We start from the raw sequence: 7,797 nt of genomic DNA on the forward strand, positions 1-7,797 counted from the left end.
TATCTGTACAGCATTAAAATGAGCCAGTGGGCCTGTTGTTGGGCTCTACATTGGAGAATTTCCATAGAGCTACTGCTGGGTCATTAAATATGGATCCTCTCCCCAGAGAGTGTCACAACTGCAGGAACTTGTGGGAGAGAGGAGAATGGGAGGTAGGAAGAGAGACAGCATGAGCTGAGTGCAAGAAAACTGCAACATGGTAAAAAAACATTTAACCCTCCGTTCCCTGGCAACATTTTGATAGCAACAACAGATTGCAGTCTTCTGATCATCTGTATTTACCATCAATGTTGCTTTGTGGATTTTTATTTGCTTCCCTCACAAGCACACATCCTTAAGGACTGCATAGAAAAGCTTACTTACCTTTGTGTACACTGCTTTGATATATGGTCTCACAGTCAGAGGTTACATCACAAAGTGTTTCATTTTTAGGTCTTTAGGCTCTGGTTTCACTTTCATTTCTTTGGTTGGGTATATTGATATTGACCTACATTGATTGACAACAATAAAGGACAGTTGACTATTTTTATGATTTCAGTCAGGAGTGATTAAAAATAGCGTGAGATACCTCTATCGTCTTCACATGGACAGCCTTGGGGTGCCACATGAAGTTCCTCCCTACCTCAGAATATTTCATACCTTGACACCCTGTTGGATTCTGGGCCAAACGATGTAGTTCATGCCCCTAATGCCCTCCTACATGGCTGTAACATCTTCCTTCATCGCTCAGCATGACCTCAATATCTCACAGACTGTGCTTGTGGGAAAAATCAAAACAATGAGTGCTGCAGTTTTGCGCAGTGACTTTTTAGCATCTATTTCTGGGAGAATTGATCTTTTTTCTGGTTGATTTTATCTAAAAAAAAAAAAAAAAAAAAGTATGATATCAAAAAGTTCTTGCATTTCTTCTGCAGGTACACAGACTACCTCTCATGCTGCAGTTTCAGATCAATGTATTTGAAATGTCTCCCCAACTTTACCACAAACACTACAACTACAATTACTGCAGTTGTTGCACAAGTATGTGAAAGGTTTGCAGTTGTAATTGAAGAAGAAAGTTCTTGTAATTGAATAATCAGTATCATCAGACTATTTACAAGGAATGAGTTGGTTCGCTTCTGTTAGCCACATGTGTGCATTCAGATGATCATCACTATCGAGTCAGTACCATTTACATGTATATATTGTATGATTGTACATATGTGTTTCCAACTGCCTCTGTCTACCTCTGTCAAATGAACATCTGTGCACTAACTATTACATTTCCACCTACTGTCTATCACTTGGCAACAGCAGGTTTGTTTGTTTAATCTTCAGAGGAAAAAGAACCTGTCAATTTGCCATGTATCTTCCAGTCCTATCAAAAAGGCAACAACAAAGAAAATCAAAAAAATACTGGAAAAACAGAATTCATTCGTGTTCTGTGTTTGTATGTGTGTGTGTGTGTGTGTGTGTGTGTGTGTGTGTGTGTGTGTGTGTGTGTGTGTGAGAGAGAGAGAGAGAGAGAGAGAGAGATCTAAGTAATAGCGTTGCAGAGTATTTGCCCACTGGCGTGCGAACATGGACCGTACGTCACTGACTTTCCTGTTGCTCCCATGTGAGTCTACTCAAACTACCACCTTGCCTCATCAAAGTCAAAACACGCGGCACTCTATTAATTCAGCCAGCTCCATTTGATGCATATCCAATGCAGAGACCTATCCCACAGTGTGCTCGGTGGAGCAGCTGATAATGAGTTGGAAATACAAGGTTTTGTCTTTGAAACAACACTTCTAATCTGAGCAAAAGTCTGTGAAAGTATGATACATGTAATTTGCCAAGTTGTCTGTCTCCAGAGCACAAAAATACACTAGCAGGCAGCTTGTACTCACAGTGCCTCCAGCAATGATCAGTGAATTCTGTAAGGATTGATTGATGCGGTTATCACTCTCTAATGGATCCTCACATTGATTTGTGCTGATCCTCATTGGGCAGGTGTGTCAGTGTTAATCTGGTGGGTGGTTGCTTTGTGATGTTATCTAACTTCCATCACGGTACTCAATGTAAAAACTACAGTATACACAACTTCATTTCAAACTTAAGTATCCATACTCTACATCAACATAGACCATTCTTCCAGGACATTGCCTTGTTGTGGCTTCCAACTGCAAAGTCTTCATCAGCCTCTGCAAAACTCAAACCTCAACATGGCTCATATAACATTGTACAAGAAGTTAATCACTCTTACCAATCAATGACTGCAGGATATCTAACAAGCAGCTACAAACACCCTCCTACAATCAGGCAACGTTTAACCACAACACACAGAAAGTGCTTAATAAGGTTCCTCACCAGCCTTTGATCTGTCAGTCATCACATCACACACTGTGTGGCAGTGGGCGTGAATGACAGCTACACTGGTTCTTACCCTCAGCCTCATTTCGCAACGCTAAAGTCTAATCAACATAGAACAAAAAAGAGCTAAACAACACAGCCATCATACTAAAAACAGCAACAGCATTTTACTGCGGTGGGTTTGAGCATTTTCCGTCTTGTATGCTCCCACGGATTATTCTGTGTTTGTTCTAGCACTGCCATAACTGACAGCAAACCCTGCAGATGATCACTGCGCCAGCCTTCAAGGGAAGCAGATCTGAAAGAGAAGCTATCACATCTACTGTTGCTTTGCGTTTTATCCATGTGTTTGAGGGAAAGCGAGGGGGATAAATAAGGATGGTCTGGCAAGTTGTAAGGCAGAGACTGATGAATGTTGGAGAGAAAGCTAGTCAGTCAGTTATGTACCTCATGGTGGAATAACAACACACAGATGACTAGCAGTAATGAGGTCCCAGGCTTACCTACCTCGCTAGTGCCAATGATCCACATGGGTACCTGTACGACTGTGAACCCACTGCCCAAGGTCTGACTTTGACTGGATACAAAGACATGTAGGTACTGTATGACTGTTAAATGTGTCTCTCTTTGTGTGAAATTTAGTTTCATCCCACCTCAAAGCCACCACAAGGTACATAATTGTTAGTTTTGTCCGTCTGCCAACAGCCCAATAGTTATTTAATCTGTGCAAAAACTGAAGAAAAAAAAAACAACAAGTGGCGGTTTTACGGGGGCTTTTGTGCTGGACTATTTCTTGGTGAGGAGCAGTAATTTCCCGAAGTCTCCACTGGTTGCCTGGCAACCCCGCAATGGTGATGACAAGACTTCTGAAAGTTACTGCTACTACTGGTCTTGTAAGCAAGAAACAAATGAAATATTATTTGTTAATTATTTAGATTTAGAGGTGCTGGCATAGAGACTTGTTACCATTGGATAGCACCAGGCTAGCACTTTCCTCTGTTTCCAGTCTTTATGCTAAGCTAACTGTCTCTTGGATGTAGCTTCATATTTATCAGACAAATGGGAGTGGTATTGGCCTTGTCATCCAACACAAATGAGTGCTTTTCCCAAAATGTCAAAATATTTCTTTAAGCTTATGACTCACCACCACCTCTCATCTTCAGCCTAAATACTAAATAATGAACAGTTTTTTTTCACAGCATCAAAACCTCTAAGGTCTTAAAATGGAAAATAGTGGATATGCATATTTCCTCAAATGCTGAATTATTGCTTTAAACATATCAAGTCTGCTTCAAAATGATTTCCTCTATGACGTATTGTGATTTATGATCAAAAAAGCAATTTTACAATCTACTTCACATGCACCCCTGTGGCAGAGCAAATAAAACTGCAGGTTCAAATGCAGACTGTTGAAAGTTTGAAGTGATATGCACAAAATATTATGCTTAGTTGGATGAAGGCTATTGTGGTTTACACTGCAAATGAGGTGCCCTCCTCTTGTGAAGTATACAGTACCAAATCAAATTGGCTGCATAAGGTGGCAAGAAAGCCATAGGATGGTAAACATAATTGGATGACACCCGAGGCACTGCCATATAGTATGACTTTCACTGAGCAGCTGAGAAAGGTTGGAAAAGTTTGCAACAAATGGAGAATTTCTTCATAGAACTTACATATTTGCATCAATATCATACCTAAACAACGAGTAAATGACTCCCAGCACAACATATATGATTGTTCCCATACCACATAAATGAACACTGGAGAGTACCAGCCATAGGCATAATGGAACGTCATTGTCATGTGATTAATGTTATCATAGTTTGCTTACATTTGGCCACCAAAACTACTTTTAGGAAAATCATGGTCTAAAATAAGTGTATATGTGACGGTTACATGTGTTACAAAACTAGTACAATATGTGAGCTCAAATAAGACAATGTTGACTTGACTTATAGCTCCTTTATCGTTGTCCTGTGCCTGCTTGACCCATCCAACCAGCCCACCACATCCAACCACCAACTACATTACCTGACTTCCTGCTTTGGTCCCATCATCATTATCACACTCAAGGCTGCAACCACTAAACGTAAATGTGTCTTAACAATCGACTTAGATGATCCATACAGCAGTTTTTCTGGTGAGAACAGTGAGGTTTTTCTAACATAGTTATGTTGAGGTGAATGAAAAATAAAGAAGGAGAAACTTTTCACATGAGCTGTTTTGACATGCTGTTGGTGGAGATGTTAAACACACTTCACTGCAACTGCTGAAGAATCTGACAGCCCTGTAGACGTGCACAGATACTTCATGCTGCACAGACACTCACGAATGGACAGCGGTCAACATAGGAATACTGGACACTGCTGTATGTCATTGGCAGGTCAACTGACATCAACGTCAAGCATCTCCACCGATGTTTCATCATGAAATGAATTAGCTTTTAATCTCAAACCTCACATTTGTCATGAAGTCATATTAGCAGGCATTGGCTTCATTGTAATTTAAAGCAGCAGTCAGTAATCGTTGTATAGAATGAATATGCCAGCCCATATGGCCCATATTAAATTAACATGTGGGAAGTATAGGGAGCATAGTATCTCCCTCCCTCTGTGGGCTGAAGACAAATTTTGTGAGGGCTTTGGCTGTCATGAGGTTCCCATGTTTGCTTGTTTTCAGGGTCTCTGTATCATCGAGTTGAATATTTCTGAGCTGTCAGGATATATTTGAGTTTCACAATCATAATTACAGCTAGAATGTTAACATGCACACAAGTCAGCAGTATTATGCTGCCACAGGAAGAGTCTATCCCTATTCTGTTCTATTCTATTAAAAAAAGGCAGATAAGCTCCTAAGATGCAACCTTCCATGAAACATAATACAACCATTGCTTCATCTCTGTTTCTTATTATGTTCCTCTATTGATTATACAGCGTATTTATCCTTGCATAGCACCATGATCCCTATCTTTTTAATTTGATAATCAGCAACATTTCAATGTCGACATGTCAGATTGGTGCTTGGTACTTTCTGTTGTGCTTATGCATTGTAAGGACACTAATAGCTGGATAAGCTTGTGCTCCATATATGTGAATCAGAGAGACAAGAATCCAGTTGGGAAAGAGTGGTCAGGATGGAATGTGAAATCCTGAAAACTGAAAACTAAACGAAACCAGTCAGACTTTGCATATTTGGATTTTTCTGCCAAGGCAGGCAAACATTTGCTCTTTTGTTCTCTGTTGAAGCACCTTTGTTATACTGGTAAGCTTGTACAGAATATCTGACTCCACCTTTTATCAGCACTACAATTCATGTATAAAGAAACATATTTACTCTCAGCAAACTGACAAGTAATTCATATGAAGCAGCGGGAGCCGCTCCTTCACCCAGCCACTAAAGATGAACAGTCGACTCTGAGTAAACAGACATGGAGAGAACAAGTGCTGAGCCAACATCACAAGGGGCACAGGAGGGAGGGTGGGTGGGCAAATGAGATAAAGTTTGAATATTTCTTAAATTTAACTTCTTGCGAACTTACTGAATAAGTAAAGCAGCAAATACAACAGTACTAAGCTTTTTACAGCTGCCCAAGCTGCATAATAATCTGTAAGCACATAATTAAACAACATCTGACAGTTGCTCCTGTAGCTCTCACTGTACATTGAAGTTAATGAAGTCCAAGCATTTGCTGCTTGTCTTACTTCGGTGTTTAACTGCAATAGAGAAAGTTCACGTAAGAATGAAATTGGGAGTGTTGCCTAATTAAGCTTCACAGGACTGTAGCATCCTCTCATGATAATGACTAGCTCCTTATACATACACGTATATGCAGAGAGAGAGAGAGTCAAAACACATCCCCTCACTATATCAGAGAGGAGGAAGCAATTATTGTAACTCTGGACAATGGACTATTACCATTGATCTCTGCTTCGCTCTTTTATCAGAAAAAAAAGGTGACAGGGTATATTAGGTGGCAATCAGCCGTGCAATGATAAAAAAGACCACAAGATTACGCATCAGAGGAGGCAAAATGAGGCAGTTGAAGTGATTTCAGAGCATCTCAGATTTTGATCCTCTCACACTGAGACAGAAGAGGAGCGACAGTCGAGGACTGCCACTGCCACCGCCAGTGTCAGAAATGATACCGCACATTATCGGAGAGTAATTAGGCTGAGATCAAAGAACATCTTAATGGTAATCTGCTTGAATGCATGATCAATCGTCTGTGTGGTGAAATATTGATCCTCCTGCTCTGGCAAGACCTGAATTTGTGGGCTTATGTATAGACATGGACCCTGCATTGGCTCTGAGAGCTCAATGCACTACAACTTAAGAATACACATGCAAACAGCAAATCAAGAAAACATCTTCACCAATTTATCAACATGTGCACTATATAGAAAAAATGCTGCAAAGTGAGAAAACACAACCAAATACAGAAAAGACAAACACGCAGATATGCCCCAAGTAGCACAGTTGACGAAGGAAACTGTTTCCAAAAAGTGATGAAGATAGCTGTGCCTGATAACATGCTAAACTAAGATACACTTAGGTGGAAATGATCAACATTTTACCTGCTGAGCATCAACATGTCAGCATTGTCTTTGTGAGCATGTTAACAGTGTCCAGGTCCAGTCATACAGCGCTGCTAACATGGCTGTAGTTTTGTTTGCTTGCATGCAGTGTACATGCTTTCCTGTGCAGCCATGTTTCTTAAACATCTCCTGCTTAAATAAACATCTGTACAGAAAGAACGTATCCATGTTTACATGCATAATGCACTTGTGTAACAGCTGTATTTACGCGTTTGATGCCACCAGGTGTGGTCAACAAAAAGAGCAATTGGGCAGGCTTCCATGCTGGTACCCGCTTGCTGCCTGGTGAGTGTCTGCTGAATAATGTAACAAGTGGTGAGTGGTGTGGGTGGTAGAGAGGGATGGCCTCTACTCAAAATAGACTCCAGTGCAAAAGCAGAAGACTTCAGGGACGAGATACAGTAGATAGCACACACTCAGTTATGAAACAGTTCTGACAGCAGTGGTAGTCTGCAGTCACTTACAAAGCCAAAACCACTGCAGTTTGGGCAGAGCCATAGGTGTTAGAGCTATTATAAGAACATCTCAAGAAGCCATCCTGGGTCAAATAAAAATGAAAGTTTAAAAATAACAGACTGAGAGAAGAAAGAGGCATCAAGGAAAACAGTGTGTAGATAAATGTGTGTGTGCATGTGTGCGTTCACTTCAAAGGGCTGTTTGAGGGTTAAGACCTGCTTTTCAGGGTTAACTCAGCATTAAGCAGGGGTTAGGGTTAGGTAAGGGGCTAGAGGATGTATTATGTGATTGAGGGGTGTGTGTGTGTGTGTGTGTGTGTGTGTGTGTGTGTGTGTGTGTGTGTGTGTGTGTGTGTGCGTGCGTGCGTGCGTGCGTGCGTGCGTGCATGCTGAGGTGTCCTGGTTCATCTCTG

This window comes from Chaetodon auriga, chromosome 6 (assembly GCF_051107435.1).
Source record: "Chaetodon auriga isolate fChaAug3 chromosome 6, fChaAug3.hap1, whole genome shotgun sequence".
Lineage (NCBI taxonomy): Eukaryota > Metazoa > Chordata > Actinopteri > Chaetodontiformes > Chaetodontidae > Chaetodon > Chaetodon auriga.